This window comes from Amblyomma americanum, chromosome 10 (assembly GCF_052857255.1).
Source record: "Amblyomma americanum isolate KBUSLIRL-KWMA chromosome 10, ASM5285725v1, whole genome shotgun sequence".
In the NCBI taxonomy this organism is placed as follows: domain Eukaryota; kingdom Metazoa; phylum Arthropoda; class Arachnida; order Ixodida; family Ixodidae; genus Amblyomma; species Amblyomma americanum.
Genome location: NC_135506.1, coordinates 49663447 through 49687016, shown reverse-complemented (window position 1 = coordinate 49687016; position 23570 = coordinate 49663447). Strand labels below are relative to the sequence as shown.

The following is a 23570-nucleotide window of genomic DNA, read 5'->3' as shown; positions in this document are numbered from 1 at the left end:
TATAGGCGAAGTATCATTCGCACCCGTCAGAACCTTGATTGCTTCAGCTGCTATCATAAATATGGCAAGATATGCCGCTGAAAAGCAGACCCTGTCGCCTGGAAATTTTTTTACCAACCCTGTACGTGGTGGTGATGTCCATCTGCAAAAAAAAAAAACAGCTTTCTCACAATATTTTGTGCTTAGCAATGCTTGACCGCCAGCCATTTATTTTATGGTCGCTGCTACTTTTCTCAATTTTTGTTTTCATTTCCTTTAGTTCTTTTAATCCTGCCGTAACCCTTGGTTTGCTTTTTTTCTTTTTTTTTCGGGAGAATAACTACTGGATGCCACAAAAATTAAACCACCAGGTGGGAAAGAAGCTCTTCCCTTCGGCGGGCCTATAGCTGCCTCCGCGTAGCCTCTGCATGGCACATCAAGGAACTCGCCGAAACGAAAAAATTAATGCGGATTAGCTCAGCTAATCCAGGATATATAAAGCGAAAGCGAGATTGAGGTCTCCACTGACCCACGGAGCTGGTTGTGCGCCTTTCCTTTCGTGAAAATGAAGTCTTTGCAAATTTGTCAACGCCAATGAACTCTATGAACGCCATCGGCTCACTTGTTGTGTTTGGTTTTTGAGGAAAGGAAATGGCACAGTAACCGTCTTACGTATCTCGGTGGACACCCGAACCGCGGCGTAGAGGAAGGGATGAATGAGGGAAGGAAAGAGAAAATTGATAGTTGGAATTTGGATTGTGCTTCGGTGCTACTATAGTCGGATACAACTTAAGTGCAGTGAAGCTCCGCCCACATTCAGGGCCGCTGCACAGAATTCCTCCACGACAAAAAAGTAGTCCGTTGTTAAATCTTTTCTTGTTACCTAAACAAGAAGCAAGTCACAAGAAAAAATTATAAGTTCTAAAATTTTGATAGCTGGCTCGTTTAATAAAGTCAAACATTAAAAAGCTGATTTCGTTTACTGTTGTGGTTGGCTAGCGGAGTAATACAAGACGCCGCGGACCGTGGCACAATGTTTACAACTGCTGTTTTTTTTTAAGTTGTATCCTACTATAGTGGCGCATGCGCAGTAGTGACTAGGGAGCGAGAGAGAGAAAATTGGCAGTGGCTCAGCTCGGCTATGCCAGGATATAGGTAGCGAAAGCTAAGGCATGGTTAGTCTTGGTTAATCTTGATTGCAAGTCCAGGTTATTCTGGTCGTCTAGCTATGTTGTCGCATTAAGGACGAAAGAACTGTGGTTGCGACGCACGCGAGCTCTCTTTTTCAATCCTCTGGCATGTTACCAGGCATGCGACGCAGCTGGCGAAGGGAGTGGAGGCGAGCGCAACGACGAGAAACGTGGTGTGACGTCATACCAAACGGCGGCGGCTGCCGCGCGGTGTGACACCATGCCAGATGGCGCGGCGAGCGCGCAAAGCACAGTAACCGTCTCACAAATCTCCGTGGACACCCGAACCGCACCGGGGGGGAAAAAAGGATAAAGAAGGGAGGGAAAGAAGAGAAAACTGAAAAATGAAAGTTGTATTTTGAGGAAAGGCGCGGTGCTGCGCAGCGGCGGAACATCTGTATCTCCGTACTACCAGTGGTGCATGGGCAGTTGTGACTAGGGAGCAAGATAGAGAAATGCGCTGTGTGCCGTCACTGCTCCTCGCACATGCGTATCACGGCTCTCTGGGAATCACGCGAAACTGCTCAACCTGCGGCCAGTAAAGCTTTTGCTTTATAATAATAATATTAATGGTTTTTGGGGAAAGGAAATGGCGCAGTATCTGTATCACATCTCGGCGGACACCTGAACCGCGCCGTAAGGGAAGGGATAAAGGAAGGACTGAGAGAAAGGAATAAAGGTTCCGCATACCTGGGAATCTATAACGAACACTGATTGATAATGCACAGCAATGCGTTTCGCCTCTATCGAAAAGTGGCTGCCACGGTCAGGTTGGAACCCGGGTACTCCGGAACAAGCTGGGGATTTTCTTTCTCCCGTCACCTTTTTCACTAGATTCGTGCTCCGATCATTTGTTCCGTCGTCGTTCGCCTTTCATTGTCCGTTCAGTTAAAGATCCCTAGGTGGTCGAAATTATTCCGGAGCCCTCCACTACCGCACCTCTTCCTTCCATTCTTCTTTCGATCTCTTTATCCCCTTATGGCGCGGTTCAGGTGTCCAACGATATGAGACAGATGCTGCGCCATTTCCTTTCCCACCCAAAAGAAAACCACTTATTATTGTTGTCCGTTCAGATCCTCAGTCCATCATTTGGATTAATGCGGGCCTGAGATATCGAGGCAGTAGCAGGCTTCGTGAGGCGAACTCGGCACATTGCCTTGTTTCAGTGACAAAGAGGATATGCTTTAAAGGGACTCTGAATTGACTGAGATGCTCATATTGCAACGCAACAAATCTGCAGGTTGCCTTTGCGAGTATTTGAACCAAAATTAAAAGCTTTGTGTGGACTCTATACTTCGCAAAATAATATATATATATATATATATATATATATATGGTTCGGATCCCACCGGTGGCATGGTTGTTTTTTCTGCTGCTTTATAAATAATTTTCTTTAAGCGATAGATTAATTCAGTATTATTATCCCACTGTTATAAGCACAGCGCATGAAAAAAAATTTAACATTCCCCTATGCACCTTCGTTTCGGTGACTAGCCCCTCATTTCCTCTACCTTGTCTGCTATATATATATATAGTCATACCAGCAGGGTTAGGAGAATCGGCAGAGGGCACTAGCTGGAAGGGGGTCCTTTGACAGGAAACAGCCGCTGCGTTCTTAAGTTGTACCCGACTATAGTAACCATGTTTCAGGCAGTGAAAGAAAGCACAAACTAGCCCATCGCGTTAACCCCTTCAGTCAGCGGAATAGGAAGTGAAAATGCGGTCTCTGAACGAGGGTTTTTGGTTGGAAAACACCTCCCTGTAAGCGGAAAGCAGAAAGGCACTGCAACTTTTTCGATGTCGGTGGATATCTGACTGCGCCATGTGGGAGGGAGAGAGAGAAATGATTGGCTCCGTATTGTATAGAATCCGGGCCTTGAAGCGAGACATAAAGAGGCGTGGCGTGGGTGTGCTTTGCGATATTGGTGCACATTCATTCCGGAGCCCTCCGCTACGGCACCTCTTTCAGTTGGGTGTAGGAAAAAATGTCCCGGGAAAAAAGTCCCCTTAGGGAGCGCTCACTAGGAGAAAAACACCCCACGTGAAATTTTACGGGAACAATGAATTCTTTGGGAACCCACTCGAGAAAAAATTTCCTTCTTTATTGAACTCTTTCTGGAAACTAAACATTTTGACAGATTTGCATCTCTGGTTGGGTTTGAATACTTAAATAAACTTCACATCTCCAACAAAAAAATATCCCACCACCATCTGGAAGACGAAGTAACGAGCGTTAGCTGTTTGGTAGCGCCACCTAGCGTCCATGCGATTACCATGCGTTTGAGTTGCTGAGTGCTGACGTCATGGCCGCCATGTTGTGCCTAACCATAACTAAATATTAACCGAATTAGCCGATATTGGTGTCTAACATGTTCTACTCATCGAGCCCGTTACGAATATGCCATCAGTTAGGTCATGATGTTATTGCGTAATCAATTATCAGTAATTCAATATAAGCCTAACCATAGCTAAGTACTGACTTCATCAGTTAATTTTGTTGTCTAACGTGTTCTGCTATCTATAGGATTCCAAATATTTAAATTGTTTTTGTCATGACCCCATTAATTAATACGTTATAATCGATTAAACACAGTCATGTGACTAGTTAATTATGATGTCACCAATCACCAATTTGGTTGCTATATCGATTTACTATGGGGGCCGCCATCTTGAGTTCCTCGGACTTGTAAAATTCCACTCCACGAAATCGAGAAACATGATGAATAAGCGGTAACGCTTTTAAAACCTCCTCCTTAAACATGCTAGCTACTTTCCCAGTCACCTCTAATGAAGGAGCCGAGCTGGCTCCGGAAACGTTGGGTTTCAAATTAAAGTTTTTGGTTGGAGTTGTGCAGTTTATTATAGAACTCTTTCTTGACTGAGAACAGAAGTAAGCATGAAACATTTTGCAATGCTAGATCACATTATGGTAGTGTAGTGCAAGTCATGCCAAGAAAATGCACACCACTAAGCCGTTCTGACGGTGACTTCTCTGAAGCCCCGAGCGAACCAGAGCCGCTTTTGCCCTCGTCCACTCCGTTTCCACTACCATAATTTCGTTTTATCGATGCCACACGGTGTGTGGGTGGTGGTGGTGTGAATGTTCAAGCGGGTACAGACTTAGACGCCTGTCGGCTGTTGCTCCGCCTGAGTCACTGATTTAAATTTTGTGGCTCTAACACCATTCTATTTAAGGCCAATGTCCTCTAAAAACTTCAAGGGTGATTGCAGCACTCATCACTAATCAGTCCTGGAGCCCTGAGAGTACACTGTGGGAGCACCAGCGGCAGAATGAATGCCCGGAATCTGTTCATTGTTTAGCTACTTCCATGCCGATGGGTGTAGTCGCTGTATAGCGTACAATGTTGCATAACCGTAGTCCTGTGTCCTCTATCAAAAGTAAGCGAGTGGACCCTACACATCACAGGGGGATAAGTGCGAGGTGTTTGCCAGAGTTACCATGTTTTAGCTCTGTTTACCTGCTCGTACTCTTAGGTACTGGAAACATATGTATCAAACCAGTCTGGTATTTCACGGGGAGCTTCTGGCATTATTTGCTTGGGGACAGTCACAATTAAAGCACATATATTGCTATCACGTTTAGCACAGCACCAGTGGGGACCAGTATCCAGTTTAGAGTGAACTGTATACCGGTACTGCACGTGACGTAATGTTCTTTGAGCACCAGGCCTAGGGAAAATCGGTAGATACATGGGCGGCAGTGGTGGTCGAACCCCTATCTCCCACATGCGAGGCAGATGCTCAAGTCCTAGAGAGTTACCGGACGTTTGGGGACATTCTTTCCTAATTCGAAAATTGGGCTGTTTTTCCCGGAACCCCTTTCAGTCTCCCTTCTTTCGTTGCTTCCTTCCTGTGTCCCCCACCTTACCCCAAAGACGATTCTTGCCGGTTCACACTACGAATTGTCGGTCTGTGGCCTGCGCATCAGGTGTTCATATATCACTATAAACTGGTCTGCGGCCCTGTGATGGCAAGCGGACATGGTGGACCAAAAAAGCAGACGATGCACTGAGCTAATGAAAGTTGCTATAGACTTAAAGCGATTGGCAATGCTGTGAAGCAGTAAAGAGAATAAAACCAGCTTTTGTCCACGTGCAAGCATTCTATCTCCATGTACTGTAGGCTACCCCAGCCCTACAGACTCCGTCTCTCCAACTTTCCTCCTCTGTGCCCCCGGCCTACTCAAGGATGAATCAGCAAATGCACCCCTCAAAGGAGTCCCTTACCGATTCTCTCCCTATCATCGATGATCGGTCCCTTTTGGCTGGTTAGCGTGAAATCACAGGGGGTGGCAGATTAATGGGGAAAACTTAGAGATCACTGCAGAGACTGTATTGGAGAAATGCAAAAGAGAGAGAGAGAAATTTGTACCTGTCAAGAATAACAGGGGAGAAACCTATAGCCTAAACCATCATTCATTCCCCTAACCGTCGGCCGGAATCCCTTGGGACTCGGCGGCAGTCATGGCGAGACCGATTACATTGCGTTGTTCCTCTGCTTTGTGGTTGAGCAGTAAGGTCTCCCAGTATTGTACATTTCTATTCGGGTCATTAGAGAAAGGGCAGGTGCAGACCATGTGGACTAGATCTGCAATGTTGTTGCAGTGCATACATCTAGAATTAAAGACTTCTGGATGCCATTTACTGTACAGTTGAGGGTTTAAAAACACTCCGGTTTCCAATTTCCTCCACATGATTTCCTCTTTCCTACTGAGCTGTTTATCTGCTGCTGGATAGGTCTTACGACCGAGCTTATAATGAGAATTTATTTCATGGAATGTTGTGAGTTCGTCACCCAATGGGAGGTGTTCCTTACGTGGACGTGGCGTGTCAGCGGCGATCGACCGGAAAGTGAGCCCTCGGGCAGTCATGTGCACCTTCTTGTTCCCCCATAGGTTTTGATGAGCCGGGGACCAGACCAGTGAGATTAGCTCTCATGGTACTTGCGCTTCTCTCAGAATTTTGGCAACTGCAGCAGAGATTCTGCCCATATCATAATTCTTAATGGCTGCCTTAGAGTCACTCATAATGGCAACTTCTGCCTCAGTTGGACTTGTGTTTTTAACGGTGTAGCACGAGACCGGGTCACCACTCTCATGAACCACTACTGCTGTGTGTGCTGCCTTGCGATCATATTGGGCAGCGTCCATGTAGAGCACATCGGATCTACCTTGAAATTTGCCCTGTAGGGCCATAGCCCTGTCTTTGCGTCTACCTTCGTGAATACCGGATGGATGTTCTTTGGCAGCGTTGGAATTTTGAGTCTATCCCTGGTTGCTCTAGGTATGTTATCTGTCCACTTTGAACACTCCGACGGTTCAAACCCCAGGTGCTCCATGATTTTCTTTCCAGTTGTGATTTTTAAGAGCCTTTGATGCTGCGACACCCCCGAGGCTTCTCTGAGCTCATTTAGAATGTTGGAGAGACCTAGCCTTAGAAGTTTTACTGTTGAAGTGTTCGGAGGAAGGCCTGGTGTGGTGTTGATCCCTTTTTTGATTATGATTTGTATCTTGTACTTCCCTGCTTTGGCCATTTTGAGATAGGGGGCAACGCGTATAGCACTCGGCTTATGACGAAAGCCTTAACCAAACTCAAGGTTTGCCTCCTTCATCCTCGCATGCTTGTTAGAAATGTGGCTTGAGTAGCCGGCACGTCTGGCTGGTACTTGCTTCAAGTCTCATGATAGTTACTGTGTTTTTGCCATTTGCTTGTATGCACAGCCCTAGGACTCTAGTACTGTCTACCGTCGGAATGACATTGCCATTCACTCTCCAAGCAATATCGCAGCTCTTGCAAGGGGGACTGTTTCGTTTCCTTTTTGACATGACAGAAAAAGAGCCTTTGATTTTTCGGCCGAGCATTTTAACCCAATCGGCTCGAGATATTTCTTTATTACATCTATGGCTCTCTGAAGTGTGCTATCAATCTGTCCATCGCTACCCCTGATCACCCACAGCGACAAATCGTTCGCATATATGGTGTGATGCAGATATGTGATTCCGTCCAGCTGCCCTGGAAGCCCAGTCATCGTTACATTAAACAGGGTCGGAGAGAGAATGGATCTTTACGGCGTCTCTCTAGTCCCAAATTTAATGTTTTCGAGTGATTGTCTGCCCAGGCTGATGGTGGCAGTCTGATTTGAAAGTTCCTTACGTAGTTATGTCTTGACTTCAACAATTAGCATGCTAAGGTTCTTAAGTATGGCTACATGTTTGACACTATCATAAGCTTTGGAGATGTCCGGTCCCACAATAACCCTACTATCAACTGTATTTTTGTCCATTACCTGCTCCTTCAGCTGTAGCATGACCTCACATGCCGATACGTTTGATCTGAAGCCTATCATGTTATCGGGATAGATTTTGATCTTCCATGAATCTATTTAGTCTAGATTCACGTTCATAGTACTCCAGCGCAATGGCACTTAGCCAAAGAAAAGAAGACTAAAAAGAATGACGAACACAGTGCTGACTGACAACTGTTTAATCAGAGACGTACATACAGCTTAAATACTCTTAGACCAGCGTAAGCGCACACCGTAAAAGAACCAAAAAGGAAAGAAATAGGAAAACAGAATCTCATCACACCTTTATCGCAAAAACTTTGAAAGGAACACCTTTTCTGCATTATACAAAAAGACTGAGGTATCGCCGACACATCCTGACCCAGCATGTTTAATACAGTAGGCCTCTATCCTTTCACGGGTTGTTTTTAATTTGCTTCTGCTCAGAATCCTTACTCCCGAAAACACGGTGTGCAATCCTTGCAAGTTTCGCAGTGCTCGACAAGGTTAGCACCTTTCCTATTCCTTAGGTCTTTTGTGTGTTCCCTAAGCCGGTCGTTGACGCAGCGCCCCGTTTGCCCTATGTACGACCTGTCACATGTCAAGGGGATTTCGTACACAACGCGTGTGGTGCATTCCGCAAAGCGGTTCTCGTGCCTCTTATTACACCCAGGTGTTTGGTTATCACCTGTGATGCGTCGGGCCAACTGGCCAAGCTTCAGAAATCAGTATAATGCAGAAAAGGCATTCCTTTCAAAATTTTTGAGATAAAGATGGGATGAGATTCTGTTTTCTTATTTTTTACTTTTTGGTTCTTTTACGGTGTGCACTTATGCTGGTCTAAGAGTATTTAAGCTGTATGTGTGTCTCTGATTAAACAGTTGTCAGTCAATGCTGTGTTCGTCCTTCTTCTTTACCGTCTTCTTTTCTTTGGCTATGTGCCGTTGCGCTGGAATACTATGAACGTGAATCAAGAATACCAACTAGCCCAAGAACTGACTCTACTATTCAGTCTAGTTTGAATTACGTGCTCCACCAATTTCCCAATGCAAGATGTAATGAAAACGGGTCTAAGATGCTCAAAGCTGAGCTTCTTCTCTGGCTTCGAAATGAAGACCAGGTTCGCAGTTTTCCAAGGTTGCAGTATCTCTCCCTTGTCCCAGCATTCTTGCATATAGGTTGTAAGATTCCGAGTGGAACCGTCAAGATTCCTGAGCATCCTGTTGTTGATTTTGTCCTCTCCGGCAGGCATTTTGGTTCTTAAGCGGTTAATAAACGCGAAAGCATTAGCATTTGCTGCGACTTCGGTGGCTTCTAGTCGACGCCTTTCTACACCTACTCTTTGACTCAATATTGGTTAACCATTGAATTTATATACTTCACGCCAGCCTTCAGATCATGACTGGTGACGTCACATGCTGATGATGTCACATCCGGTGACACATTCTGCAGACACTTCCGGTGCCGACATAGCCTTGCAATGCCTTCGCGTTAATAACTAGGGCTTAATCGGATTAACCGTGGTGTCATGGGAACCTGTCACAAAGACCTTTATGGCAGCCGAAACATTGGGAAGCATCGTGTCTCTAAACATTACCTAGAGGGAAAGCTGGCACCCCCGTCTACGCGAGTAATCTTAAAGGGCACTTCATTCACCGTGGGAATGCCAAGAATACTAAGTATGCGTTCTCACGCATTTACATTGTTTTTCATCAAATCAGTCAGACAAACCCTGCTTGAAGCTGCATTTACTTTCAATAATTCAGTTTAATGAATTCACTAATTAAAATTTATCAACAAAATTTTCTCATTTCAAGATTACTCACGTACTACCTAACACGAACTTTTGCTCATTTATCTCCACAGAACGGCATACTCGTGCAGACAAAATTTGCAGACACTTTTTGCTGACACAACATAACCATATAATGCTTTTGCATTAATAATTTGGACCACCTGGGGATCTTTAACATGCACTGACATCGCACAGGGAAACGCCCGCTTTCGGAGCCAGCCCCCTCCCCTGAACCAGTGCTCGCCTTCTTTGCGTTTGATATTTTTCTGTCTTCTCTCGGCGTTGCTAGCAGTTTGCACAAATGTGGCACAAATTTGCACTAAGGTGGCATTTGGCGGTGAGTTTTGTTTTATAATATGTTTGGGTAGAGTACTTGCCTGGTTCGATAAAAATTAATCTGAGGTCTTCATCGTCTGAGGCGATGGCGAACCAAAACTGCAAGCTTTTTATTTTTTTAAGTAATGATGCAGCGCCAGCGTTAGATTTCGAGACGAAAGAACACTACCGTGCAGGGAGGCGACAAGGCGTACATTGGGCAGTCAGGCAGATGCCTTAATGAGCGGTTAAGTGAGCACTATAGGGAAGTTAGGGATGGCGGTTCCAGCAATTTGGCACGGCACTGTGGTGCTCATAAATGCAAGCCTGGTTTTAAAGAATGCGAGGTGATTGGCAGAAATGCGGATAGATTAACAAGGGAAATTATCGAGGCTGCCGCAGTCGAAAGAGCTGGATCTGAAAGCTGCGTCAGCAGTCCGTCATTGTCGCTGACAAAGAAAGATATGGCATTTTTGGACTCGGAGCAGTATGGCAACCGGTGAAATTTGTTGCATGTGCTTTTTATGCTTTTGTTCACAAATTATCTGGTCTAATCTGACAGGTATCGTTCTTTTCTGCATGTATAAATTCTGTGTGCACCAAATAAAGCCTTAGTGGAAGTTTAGCGCTTGTATTTGTCCCCTGTTTTGTAGCTGCGCTATGGATCGTAACGCATACCCACTAGCCTGAACCATCACCTTGTTAAGGGAGGCTAAACAGAAACTCACGGGAGAAACGCAAGGTGCAGGGAGGGATGCAAGTCATGCAACAGTGTTTTCTGGGCCCAATTTTATAAAATAGCAGAGAAAGCACTTTTTCAATAGTAGAGCGCTCGTTCCTCCAGCGGACACAGATGTTGCCACAGATACTACTGCTACGAAACCTTTCAGTTTCGGTCTGCCGTCACCGCAGACAATTAAGATTTTCGGGCAATTCTGGCCGACTCAGGCAAGTACCCCACCCAGACAAAGTGTAAAATAAAACTGACCACCAAATGCCACTTTTGTGTGAAAGAACAAGCAAGTGGTTAGGCCGAGATAATTTTTTTTGATTTTCTTTTATCTATGCAACAGTCGGTGGAAGAGCTCAGTGGCTTTGTGTTTGGAGTCGCCACAGTGGGCAGTTTGATTAACTGTGCAACAACGTGATCTCAATACTGCGAACACTTTTTTGATTGTGCGAAGAGCAGCTGGTTGCCAACAGCCTAATTCATCTCCTTGCGGATGTCATCGCGATGAAGTTTGTTCGGCATTTTTTTAGGAGATTGCTGCATTCTTTGCCAGGTGAGCGTGTTGTTCATTTAGTTTGGAAGTATACGGCAGCCACTTGTTAAGTGTCGCTTTGCGGTGTCGCCTTAATTTGCTGTTCCCGGTGTGCTCACACTGGCGATCGAGTTACGAACTTATTTGGAGAAGTTGCTCTCTTGCCGATCTCCTTACGCCGTGTTACGACGCGCTTGTTTGTATCCTACGTAGACTTAGCATGATTGTGATTCATGCTGTCAGGCTCCAGCTTACAATCACTGTAGTGTTGTGGTGAAGTTTGATTATTAATGCATCAAGGTGCACATGGTTTTACTCACAAGAGTGGCACCACGTTAGCTGGAAATTGCTATAATTATGACTGATGTACAGTTGTGGACAAAAGTTCGGATTCGTGGGGAAAAAATTGTGTTCCTCCCTTGCACCCCTCGCCAATCAGTCGATCTCAATTCCAGCTGATGAAGCTTGCATGTTCCCTCAAGCTTCTATAATTTTCATTGACCTCCTAATTTTGTCTGACTGCGCAGAAATAATTTTTTTTCCTGACACTGCATCCTGCTTAGTTTCATCTTCCATACTTGCCCATTGCCATTGCGGATGATGGGTTCTGTTAAATTTATTTTGTTCGGCTACTGACCCGAAAGACGTGGATTCCCCCTAATTTAAAGCCCTCAAGGGCCCTTGAGGTATCTATAATAAATAAATAAATAAATAAATAAATTCGATCCCAGCCGCGGCGATCGCATTTCTATAGAGAAAGCGACTCAGGCCATGAGGAACGCTGTAGTGAAGTGCTCCGGATTATTCCAACCATGTGGTGTTCTTTAACGTGCACTGACATCGAACAGTGCACGGCCTTTAACATTTCAATGGAGGCAAAATGCTTACACAGGCTGTGGCTGCTTTTTATGCTTTCTGACAAGGAGGCTGATCCTTTGCAATAACTTGAAAGTAACAGAATTGTCAGATATAAGAGAAATATAATACTGTTGATTCTACAGCATCCTATGCCAAAAAGATACCGCAGAAAGCTATAAGGAATCTTCAACGGCTTGTGAGAAGGCTACTGAGTGCCTTTCAGTTTTGATGACTTGGAGTTCAAATGCATTAAAGGGCCTGGTTCCTGCTTACCTAGACAAAACCTGTTTGTGGCAGACTGCAAAAGCACCACTTTGCCACAGAGAATCACATGTTCATGTTGTTGAACACAAAACCTCAATGAACATATGGTGAACATTTGGCACTTCAGTTTCTGAAATAGGCAATGCTATGGCATGAGGGGAAATTGTTGATTATGGATTCTGTTTCAATTTGGGTGGAAACATCCTTCGCACACCTAAATCAAAGAACTGTGCATTATGTTGTAGTGTCTTATCTCTTATTCTCCATGTTATGTTTAAATACTCTTGCAAAGCCGCATGCTAAGAGTTTTGTGCTTATTGAAATAGTGTGCATGTGATTCTATATTTTTGGGGGAAACTGAAGAGTGAGTCCTGATGATGAAAGGATGAGGCAATTTATGCACTTGCAGAAAAACTTTGAGTTCAAGGAGTACTTGTTCAACCATATTCTTGGTACTCGTAGCAAAAGGTTGCCTGGTGTCATGCTTGCATTGAGCGTCTTATTTAGCAGTTCAGGAGCAGAAAGAGCAGGTCATCATGATAGGTATCGCTTCTTTATAACCCGGGACATTGACCTTTACAGAAGTATGTTTGTGATTGGCTCATTTATATTAGCTCTCTTCATCTTGCAGTATACATGGCACTTCAATTGAATGACCACCTGGGTGCACCCCTCATTTGTGTTTATTTCTTGTGTGGACTTGCACTACGATAATAATTAGGACTCTTAAGGGGAGACCTGAGAGCACCTTGCCTTCCTCTTATTTTTCTATTTTTACTCCTTTTCTCTCTCATTTTGTTGGCATTGGCATTACAGTGATCTCCACATATGATGTCATACATACATTTACAAACATACATATTTACACATACAGTGTCTCCTGTCGCTGGGTTCCCACAATGAACTTGTCTGCTTGAATACTTGAACACTACATAGCCACCTAGAAGACCAAAGGCCTCTTACCAATCATTATCTAGCTTACACTTCATGACATACTATACCACTACACACATTACTAAGTCATAAATACCATAACACGCTCTCTATAGGTGCCCCTCCAACACACTTGAACCAACGACCCTTTGAGGCCTATGCGTTGCTTGCCCGTCTGGCATGCAAAGTGCCTGGGTTCGACCCCGAATGGCGGCCGATTTCTTTTAATGAATTACTTTATATTCTGAATTACCCTCATTAGGGGGTGTACTGTGCAAAGTCAGTGCACGTTAAAGAACCCCAGGTGATCGAAATTTCCGGAGCCCTTCACTACGGCGTCCCTCATAGCCTGAGTCGCTTTGGGACGTTAAACTCTCATAAACCGAAACAAACCTCATTAGAGGCACCTCTTGCTAATTTTGGTTTCCTTTGGATCCTCCCCCAATTCGTTTGCTTAGGTTTTTTTCCGTCTGACGCAGAACGACTGACAATGCCGGGTTTTCAGCAGAACTAGCTCTTTTCGCTGTCACGTAAAATCGTTTTTACTTCATACTGGCATCCCTTCAGGTTCATTTTTCTGTCTGTATTTGTTGTCTATTCTTATAAGTGATATCGTGCATAGTTTTTCCTCAGGAATCAACCTTTATCATGATGATTATTATGCATATTATTCAGAACTAAACAGTACGTCCAATAACTGAACATTCCATTCAGTTATAGTTACTTCTATTGCAGGGTAGTTACTATAGGTGCTTTTGCTTGCTCAGGGGCTACGGGTGTTCTGTGATGGTGTAACATATCAGCCAGTGTCCGGTACAGGTGCTATCCTGTGCCGTTCACCTGAAGGTTGGCTCTATCCTTGTATTGTTGAGGAATTTTTTTTCACCCACAAGAAAAATTGATGTGAATCAGCTCAGTAATATTTCACAATTTCTCTGCTTTGCTTTTTATCATTACATTTAATGTAGTCTTGTTTTTGCATTTTCAGAAGTGTTTATGAAGTTTTTTTGTATGAGTTATAGTTAGGGGTTGGACTTTTCGGCTTTTATTCTTTGAAAATTCGGTGGACTTTTGTCGGTTTTGATTTCAGTGCGCTACTTTTCGTTATTTTCGATGAATGAAATACTGACTTTTTTCGGTGACAATGTAGCAATTCTTCATTCCAAATAATTTATTTACCAGTAGTTAATGTGCAGATTGTATGACTTGGAGCCGCACATTACAAAAGAATTACTACCCTCACAAAAAGAGTTACTCAAGTTAAATAAAGACAAATGGAAGTGGAAGTTTACTTCTAAGAACTAGGTTGACATGTTATCGTTGAGTTGTCACACAACATTGAGCGCTAGGGCAGGGCATCACGTAGCATGCGTGTTGATGGCAGCAATGAAACTGTCGCTGAATAAGTCATGGTAGCCGCATACTTTTTCGTGATGCCCATTCGTGTTTTCATGTATCTTACATGCATTTGGTTAACCTAATTAACTGAGAAAATGCTCTAATCAGGTGGTGATAGTGAAGAAACAGAGCTTAGCTAGAAGAAGCTAAGAGATGATGCTTCCCGGTCTGAAGAGGCATGTAAGCTAGTGGAGCAGTAGTTGAAATCACACAACTGCGCTGCTTATCCTACAAAACAAATGTTGCATATCATGCCCCTGACTTCTCTATTTGGTTAATTAATTTCAACTTCAAGTGAGCGCAACTCTTATTCAGCTGCCAGCTAACTATGCCTTGGACATTAAAAATTCTGACCTTTCGGTTAAAACTGGATTTCAGAAAGTGAATTGAGCGTACTTTCATCGCTTTTTTTAATGCGAAAGTATTATATGATTGTGTCGCGTCAGCAAAAAAGTGTTCGCAAATTTTGTCTGCACGATTATGTCATTCTGTGGAGATAAATGTGCAAAAGTTTAAGTGTGTTAGGTAGTGCGTGAGTAAATCTTGAAATGGGAAAACTTTGGTTGATGAAATATTATTACTTAATTAAATTATTTAGTGAAATAAATTGTATGCTTGATAACCAGGTTTTGTCTGACTGATTCAATGAAAAATGACGGAAATGAGTGAGAAGGCTTGCTTAGTACAAAAATAATAAAGAAGAATAAAACAATAAAATAAATTATATAAAGATAAAACAAAATTTCAAATGAAACATTAAACAAGGAAAAATGGAGGGAGAAAGAGAAGAAAAGGAAAAGCTTTCGCATTTCCACGCTTGAACAGACTTGAAGTGCAATCCTGTTGTTCTTTTCCCAGTTCCGAAAAGTCCAGCCCCTAGATATATGCCAGCACCAATATTTTATGACCTGAAACATTTTGTTGATAAATAGGTAAACCCATGCTAAAAACCGTGCAGATGTATCACCAAGTTTACATAGTGGCCTGAAGGGTTTTACCTCCTTGATACAAAATGTTCCTTACACTGAGTCCACAAGTACTTCGGACTGCCAAGCAGAAACTGGCCCTCCTCATTGCCAAGAAAAACAACGCCATCAAGTGTACATCTGATTGGTGTGTACTAGGGCACAGAAGACATAGATAGTGGATCCTTTCATGATTTTACAATCCTCTTGCATACATGCATGCAGTAGACATTCGAGAAATGTGCTGCCGAAAGTGACATACACATTACAATAGTGCTAGTGCTATATTTGGGCAAATACGGTATGTTTCAGGACTAGCTGAAACAGACAAGCCACATCAAGGTGAAGACTGCGAAGTCTAGAATGTCTCTCGAGACTACAGCGGCGTGGGTGCTATATTAGTGTATTGTTTAGTTTCAAGGTCACAGTTAAGACACAAAACAGGTTGTGCCAATGGAATGAAAGCGTTTCTTTGAAAAAAGTTTTTTCTTACTACATAAGCAGTATCAGTGCCATAAGGTGCAAATGCTGGCGTATGTCCTCAATAATTGCCAAGTAGCATATTGACCTAACTGTAATGCCCTTTTTAAATTACTAATAGCAGTGAAAACACCCTTCTCGTTGTAATTGAGTCATTAGAATTCAATCATTTTTGCTGACATATGCGTTACAGTCGTAGTCACTGTATATTTAGATTGGTACATACGGTACGTTTCAGAATTAGCTGAACAGAGCAGCCAAAGTGAAGACTGGGACGTCTATTTTCCGGCAGCGCTTCTTTGATAAGTTCATCTCCACCGGACCCTCGATACTCGCTCTACATGTTGCCACTGTCACCAGACAGTGGACCTTTTCGTAATCATTCGTGATTTTTTCTCATGGGAGCCACAAGAAGTGATGTATTTCGGTTTTGGATGCGGAGTTTTCCTTAACTCCTAAGCCGGAGCTACTAGGATTACGGAAACCTAAATCTACAATTTGGCTTGTTTGACCATCAAGGTCGCTCTTTATTTTTTCATTGGGGCTGCACCTTTCCATGCAGCTGGCACTTTTGTCGGATTTGTAAGCTCAGTAGAAATGACCAACTCAGAACTGGTCAGAGGAGGCACAGTCAACGTATGTTTCAAAGTGCTCTCGAGAAATGCTGCGTTTTTGGTCAAGAGGCAGTTTTCAAGCTGCGTGAGGCCCTATTTGAGGCTGTGTGCTCTGGCTTTCTACCTTGTTCGGTGAACCACTCCAGGAACTGAAAATAAAAATAGTCACATTTATCATACCGTTAACCGAGTTGCGGTTACCGTTACCCGAGTGCCGAGAGCCCCTGCGCCGTCTGTGCGCATACGCAGATCGCATTGATGGCACCAGATGGCGCCAGGTCCGGCAGCTGAGACAAGGTCGGGAGTTTTGCAGACTAGGAAATGTAGAGTCAGGTACCAAGAGATAGACACGTTGTGCGTTGCGTGCGGAGAGGAGAAAACGGCTGAACACTTGATACTTTTCTGTGAAGGGCTTCACCCTACAGTGGAAAGCAATGGGGCTGATTTATCCAAGGCATTCGGGTTTAAGGACAGTAAAGGGAAAGTGGATTTTAAGTGGGTAGAAGTAACCAAGCGCAGGTTATCTATTGGTGGCTAAAATCAAGGGAAGAGTAAAATTTCGCAAGTCATGGCTACGTGGCTTGAACCTCCGCCCGATTTAAAGGGTTCAGCCTTATCTATGCGCGCACGCCTGTTGCATCGGGACCAACCCGCGCGTGCGCACTTGTGGTGGGCGGGCTCCAGGTGCTCCGGTAACGGTAACACGATATACTAAATGTAGATAGCAAAGGGCATACTGCTGCTGGAACCGTGCCCCGTCACTCCGCTACTGCAGACTAGAGCGCCGCCGCTCGAGTCCGGCCGTTACTACGCATGCGCAGATCTCCCTGAGGGCGCCAGATGGCGCCACCTCCCGTCACCGGTACACCCGCCTGCCGCATCGTAACCAATCTGCGTGTGCGCAGTAGCGGTACGCGCTGTGCTAAAGCTTTGGAAAAAATTGTAACAGTTGTATTTTATTTGGCGATTGAGCCTTAGATTGCTGGAAACTGGGAAGCTATAGTATGCAACTCGGGTCTGAATACCCAATAGATATACCTGGAGTGGAATTTCCGCATTTTCTTGCAGCAGTCTGTCATATTCGACAATCGAGTCGGCGCCCAAGGGAGCGCCTCGGAGAGCACATTCACAGTGCCAAGAGAGAAAGCGTGTTGTCGAATCAGCTAAAGCTGTTTTTCTTTGCGGTCGCACGCCGAAAGCAATAGAGCGCTTTGTGTACGATTTTCCCTCGATTCGATGCAAACTTTCGGTTGGGCTCTGTGCGTACTGGTCGGCCTTTTTAGGCGGCTCGTATCGCCTTATTTTCGGCCGCAGAAAGAAACAAAAAACAAGCTAGCGGCTTTCCGCGTTGGGCTCCACATCATCAGCCGTCGTCGCCTGGCAACGGGACCCTTCATTACGAAACTAGCCAATGCAAATGCAGAAGGGGGGGGGGGGGGCATCTCGCGCGCTGTGTTGCGATCGGGGCACACCACCCATGTATACCGCGCGATTCTCTCCGAGGCGACGTCAATTCGCGGTGACGCGAGGCAATTGCATGGCGAGAGCGGGAGCTCTACTTGCGAGTGCGTGCTTGTGTGTTTTCCGTGCCCAGCTAGCCCCCTGCGGTGTTGGCTCAGTGTTTCTGGCTTATAGTGAAGCTTCAAATGGGCCTAGTTTGCTTTCCATGTTTAACTCTATTAATGCGGTGCTCATGGGCACGAACAACACAGGACGCATCAACTACACGTGCAGCCAAGGCTCTGATAGTGAGAGCTGTCTGTCTGTGTAGTTTCTGCGTCCGGTGTTGTGCGTGCCCATAGCGCCCAAAAATATTTATGTAACGTTACTCTGCTGCTTAGCACGGTTTTGACTCTCCCGCAAGTTCGTCTATACACTCCAGCCGCGTTTCGATGGCGGCAGAATGAAGGTCCTCCTCTGCGCTGTTATCTTGCTGTGTTTGTGCAAGGTGAAATAAGTGAATACAGTCAAATAAATATTCGGGACTGGGATTCGAACCCGCGGCGTTGCGAATGGATCAGCTTCACTGGCCAGTACTGCGCGAGAGCTTTATATAGGCTATCGCTGCATGCGTAGTCGTGGTCCTGCAGGAACGCGGCACTGGACCATGTGCCTCTGCCTTACATTCAACATTTTTGAGACGCGTATAACTGGCTTCCTGGGCAAGTGGACACCTCAATCGCGCCTTCAGGTACAGTGCCGGTCAAAAGTTCCCAGGGCGCATGATCCGTTTTCGAGCGCTATAGTCGGGCAGTTCCAACACTCCCGAAGCCCAAAATCCATATAGAGAGTATAGGCGAAGTATCATTCGCACCCGTCAGAACCTTGATTGCTTCAGCTGCTATCATAAATATGGCAAGATATGCCGCTGAAAAGCAGACCCTGTCGCCTGGAAATTTTTTTTGCCAACCCTGTACGTGGTGGTGAGGTCCATCTGCAAAAAAAAACAGCTTTCTCACAATATTTTGTGCTTAGCAATGCTTGACCGCCAGCCATTTTTTTATGGTCGCCGCTACTTTTCTCAATTATTGTTTTCGTTTCATTTAGTTTTTTTAATCCTGCCGTAACCCTTGGCTTGCTTTTTTCTTTATTTTTCGGGAAAATAATTTTACTGGGTGCCACATAAATTTAACCACCAGGTGGGGAAGAAGCTCTTCCCTTCGGCATGCCTATAGCTGCCTCCGCGTAGCCTCTGCATGGCACATCAAGGAACTCGCCGAAGCGAAAAAATTAATGCGGATTAGCCCAGCTAATCCAGGATATACAAAGCGAGATTGAGGTCTCCACTGACCCACGGAGCTGGTTGTGCGCCTTTCCTTTCGTGAAAATGAAGTCTTTGCGAATTTGTCAACGCCAATGAACGCCATCGGCTCACCTGTTGTGTTCGGTTTTTGAGGAAAGGAAATGGCACAGTAACCGTCTCACGTATCTCGGTGGACACCAGAACTGCGCCGTAAAGGAAGGGATGAATGAGGGAAGGAAAGAGAAAATTGATAGTTGGAAGTTGGATTGTGCCTCGGTGCTACTATAGTCGGATACAACTTAAGTCTGCAGTGAAGCTCCGCCCACATTCAGGGCCGCTGCACATAATTCCTCCACGACAAAAAAGAAGCCCGTTGTTAAATCTTTTCTTGTTACCTAAACAAGAAGCAAGGCACAAGAAAAAATTATAAGTTCTAAAATTTTTATAGCTGGCTTGTTTAATAAAGTCAAACAATAAAGAGCTGATTTCGTTTACTATTGTGATTGGCTAGCGGAGTAATACAAGACGCCGCGGACCGTGGCACAGTGTTTACAACTGCTGTTTTTTTTAAAGTTGTATCCTACTATAGTGGCGCATGCGCAGTAGTGACTAGGGAGCGAGAGAGAGAGAAAATTGGCAGTGGCTCAGCTCGGCTATGCCAGGATATAGGTAGCGAAAGCTAAGGCATGGTTAGTCTTGGTTAATCTTGATTGCAAGTCCAGGTTATACCCCTGTCACACGGGCACTTTCGATCCTCATTGAGTCAATGCTCATCGAACTCAATGCAGATCGACGGTTGTCACACGGCCACTTTCAAGCGCAATCGAGCTCGATCCTGCTTGACTCGATGCCGATTCCTCAAGAGTGCTTGAAAGCACTCTCGAAAGCACTCTCGCTCTCATGAAGCTATAAAAATACACACTAGTTAACAAAACAAAACCTCAATTGTTGTTGTAATTGATTAAAATGCAAGACAGAACATTTTCAGGTACTATGCCTGCTTATATACAAACATTTGAAAATAATCTCTACACCACGCTCCAAGCTTCGCCGTCAGTGTAAACAAAGATGGCGTCCTCCTGCTCATCGGCGCGCAAACTGGGGAGCGAGCGCGAGACAGCCGCTCTCATCGACTGCTGGCAAGACCGCCTAAATGATTTGCGGCGCCAGAAGAGAAACGCCGCAGTTTATGCAGATATCGCGGAGGCATTGCGGACCCTCAGGCTCCATCGCACAGCAAAAACTTGAGGCAGACACGCAGATGTATCGATTTGGCTACGGATTTGGCTGGCGCTGCCCCCGACTGCACAGTGTTGCCGGACATCACCATGTAAAGGCTGTCGGTGGAACATTTGGCGCCACCTAACATACATGAGGGAAACTTCTCAATGAGCACTGAAAATGACCGTGTAGCACCTGATGTTTCGAGCGTGCTCGAAAATCTCGATGCAGATCGAGTTCAATGAGGATCGAAAGTGCCGGTGTGACAGGGGTACACTTTCGATCCTCGTTGAGTCAATGCTCATCGAACTCAATGCAGATCGACGGTTGTCACACGGCCACTTTCAAGCTCAATCGAGCTCGATCCTGCTTGACTCGATGCCGATTCCTCAAGAGTGCTTGAGGTTCCAAGCACAATCGAGAACTCTCGCTCTCATGAAGCTATAAAAATAAACACAAGTTAACAAAACCAAACCAAAATTGTTGTTGTTGTGATCGATTAAAATGTAATACAGAACATTTTTCAGGTACTACGCCTGCTTATATGCAAACATTTGAAAGTAATCTCGACACCACGCTTCGCCGTCAGTGTAAACAAAGATGGCGTCCTCCTGCTCGTCGGAGCGGAAACTGTGGAGCGAGCGCGAGACAGCCGCTCTCATCGACTGCTGACAGTACCGCCTAAATGATTTGCGGCGCCAGAAGAGAAACGCCGCAGTCTATGCAGAAATCGCGGAGGCGTTGCGGGCCCTTGGGTTGCATCGCACAGCAGCAGAGGTGCGCCACAAAAACCTGGCGCAGATACGCAATGTACAGATTTGGCTACGGATTTGGCTGCTGCTGCCCCCGACTGCACAGTGTTGCCGGACATCGCCATGTTATGGCTGTCGGCGGAACATTTGGCGCCACCTAACACACATGAGGGAAACTTCTCAATGAGCATTGAAAATGCCCGTGTAGCAACGGATGTTTCGAGCGTGCTCGAAAATCTCGATGCATATCGAGCTCAATGAGGATCGAAAGTGCCCGTGTGACAGGGGTATTAGTCTGGTTGTCTAGCTATGTTGTCGCATTAAGGACGACACAACTGTGGTTGCGACGCACGCCAGCTCTCTTTTTCAATCCTCCCGCATGTTACCAGGCATGCGACGCAGCTGGCGAAGCGAGTGGAGGCGAGCGCAACGACGAGGAACGCGGTGTGACGTCACACCAAACGGCGGCGGCTGCGAGCCGCGCGGTGTGACACCATGCCAGATGGCGCGGCGAGCGCGCAAAGCACAGTAACCGTCTCAAAAATCTCTGTGGACACTCGAACCGCACCGAAAAAAAAAGGATAAAGGAGGGAGGGAAAGGAGAAAGAGAAAACTGAAAAATGAAAGTTGTATTTTGAGGAAAGGCGCGGCGCTGCGCAGCGGCGGAACACCTGTATCTCCGTACTACCAGTGGCGCATCCGCAGTTGTGACTATAGTCGGGTACAACTTTAGAAGACAGGAGAGGCCCCGCCCAGATGACCGAAACGCAGCAACCAATTGCCTCCGCGACTAAAGAAATAGTCCCGCTCAAAAAATTTTGACTGCTTCTATAACGCGTATTTCTCTGTATAAATAAGATTTGTGTATCTTGATGAGTGGTTTAGTAAAACTATCATGATGCAAATGCTTCAGCACATGCCGGATCGCGAGAGAAAAATAACTCCGTGCCTTCTACAACACTGTGTGTCGTCTGCTACGGAGCGAGATCGACTGCAACAGGCGTGTAATTACAAAACAGTCTGGCTCAATAGCATAGGATTCATATGTACTTTTTGTGTGTTTTCACAAGCTTATTTTTTTAATGTGTGAGGCTTATTTTTCAATTGCTACTTGTTTCTTTTTTTTTGCGGTTGCGAACCTACAATCTCGTGAGTTCACGCACGTTCGCGCACGGCATTTCGTACCTCTTTTCTGCCATGGATCCCAGCGAGGTGACATCGGAACGTGAGCCGTTGTTGCCGAACGAGCCTTGTGTCGCATCGATGATCACACCACCAAGGAGCCTCGGCAAGAGCGGCCGCATCCTGAACAGCGATTCACGCAACATGATCTTCCACTGCTACATGTTTTGGCGTAACAGGGAGCCTGAAAGCAGCGTAGAGGAGACGAGCAAGTTTGTCGCTGACATGCTCGGTGTCAGCGAAAGGACTGTGTTCAGGGTGAGGAAGGAAGTTAAAGCTTCGCATTTTTCGGGTGGCAAACTGACGACGCCGTCCCGAAAGCGCCCACACAATGCGGAGAAGAGAAGACGCAGCGCGAAGTTTGACAGCTTCACGTTGTGCGCGCTGAGGTCATGTGTGCATGATTTCTTTCGCCGCAACGAGATACCGACGGTCGAGAAGATCACTATCGAGTTCTCGGAACGTATGGAACTCCCATCACTAAGGCGGTGGACTGTGCGTCGCCTGCTTACCGAGATCGGCTTCAAGCACGAAAAGAGAAGCCGCAACTCGCTGCTTATCGACCGGGATGACATCACCGATTGGCGGAATCGCTACCTCCGTGACGTGGAGCGCTACCGAGCGGAAGGCCGAAAGATCTTCTATCTGGACGAGACATGGGTGACGGCGGGACACACTCGGTCGATCGTGTGGACAGACACCGTGGTGCAGAAGGGCGGACGCCTGTTCGCTCGAGCCAATGGCCTAACGATGGGTCTAAAATAACCTTCTGGGAAAGGTCAGCGCCTGATCGTCACGCACATCGGCAGCGAGGATGGCTTCGTCGACGGCTGCTTGGATGTATCCCGAGTCCAAAGGAAAGGCGACTACCACAAGGAAATGGACGGCAATTGCTTTGAGGGCTGGTTTAATAGCGTTCTGCCGAAGTTGCCAGCTGGTAGCGTCATTGTTTTAGACTATGCACCTTACCATAGCCGGCGAGAAGAGAAATTGCCAACGACGGCCTAAAAGAAGGAGAAGATACAGCAGTGGCTCACAAGCAAGAAGATCACCTACGCTGAAAGGATGATAAAGAAGCAGCTGCTTCAGCTGGTGGCATCTGTAAAGTCACGCTTTCTGAGCTACATCGTAGACAATGCAGCTGTAAGCGCCGGTTGCATTGTACTCAGGCTCCTGCCGTACCACTGCGAATTTAATCCCATTGAGCTTGTTTGGGCCAAGGTCAAAAATGGCATCGCTGCGGACAACAGAGACTTCAAGCTGTCCACGGTCGATGCCATCTTGAGGGAGAAAATCAAGCACGTAGCGGCGGAAGA

At 45.7% G+C, this 23570-nt stretch overlaps 2 protein-coding genes and 1 pseudogene across 3 annotated transcripts in view; 1 reads left to right on the top strand and 2 right to left on the bottom strand.

Moving 5' to 3' along the window:
- The window catches only part of LOC144107669 (major facilitator superfamily domain-containing protein 4A-like), a 422352-nt gene that overhangs the window by 343679 nt on the left and 55103 nt on the right, over positions 1 to 23570 (bottom strand). The window lies entirely within an intron of this gene.
- LOC144107667 (uncharacterized) overlaps positions 1 to 23570 on the top strand; it is a 67648-nt gene that overhangs the window by 19003 nt on the left and 25075 nt on the right. The window lies entirely within an intron of this gene.
- Positions 5614 to 6722, bottom strand: LOC144107234 (uncharacterized; annotated as a pseudogene).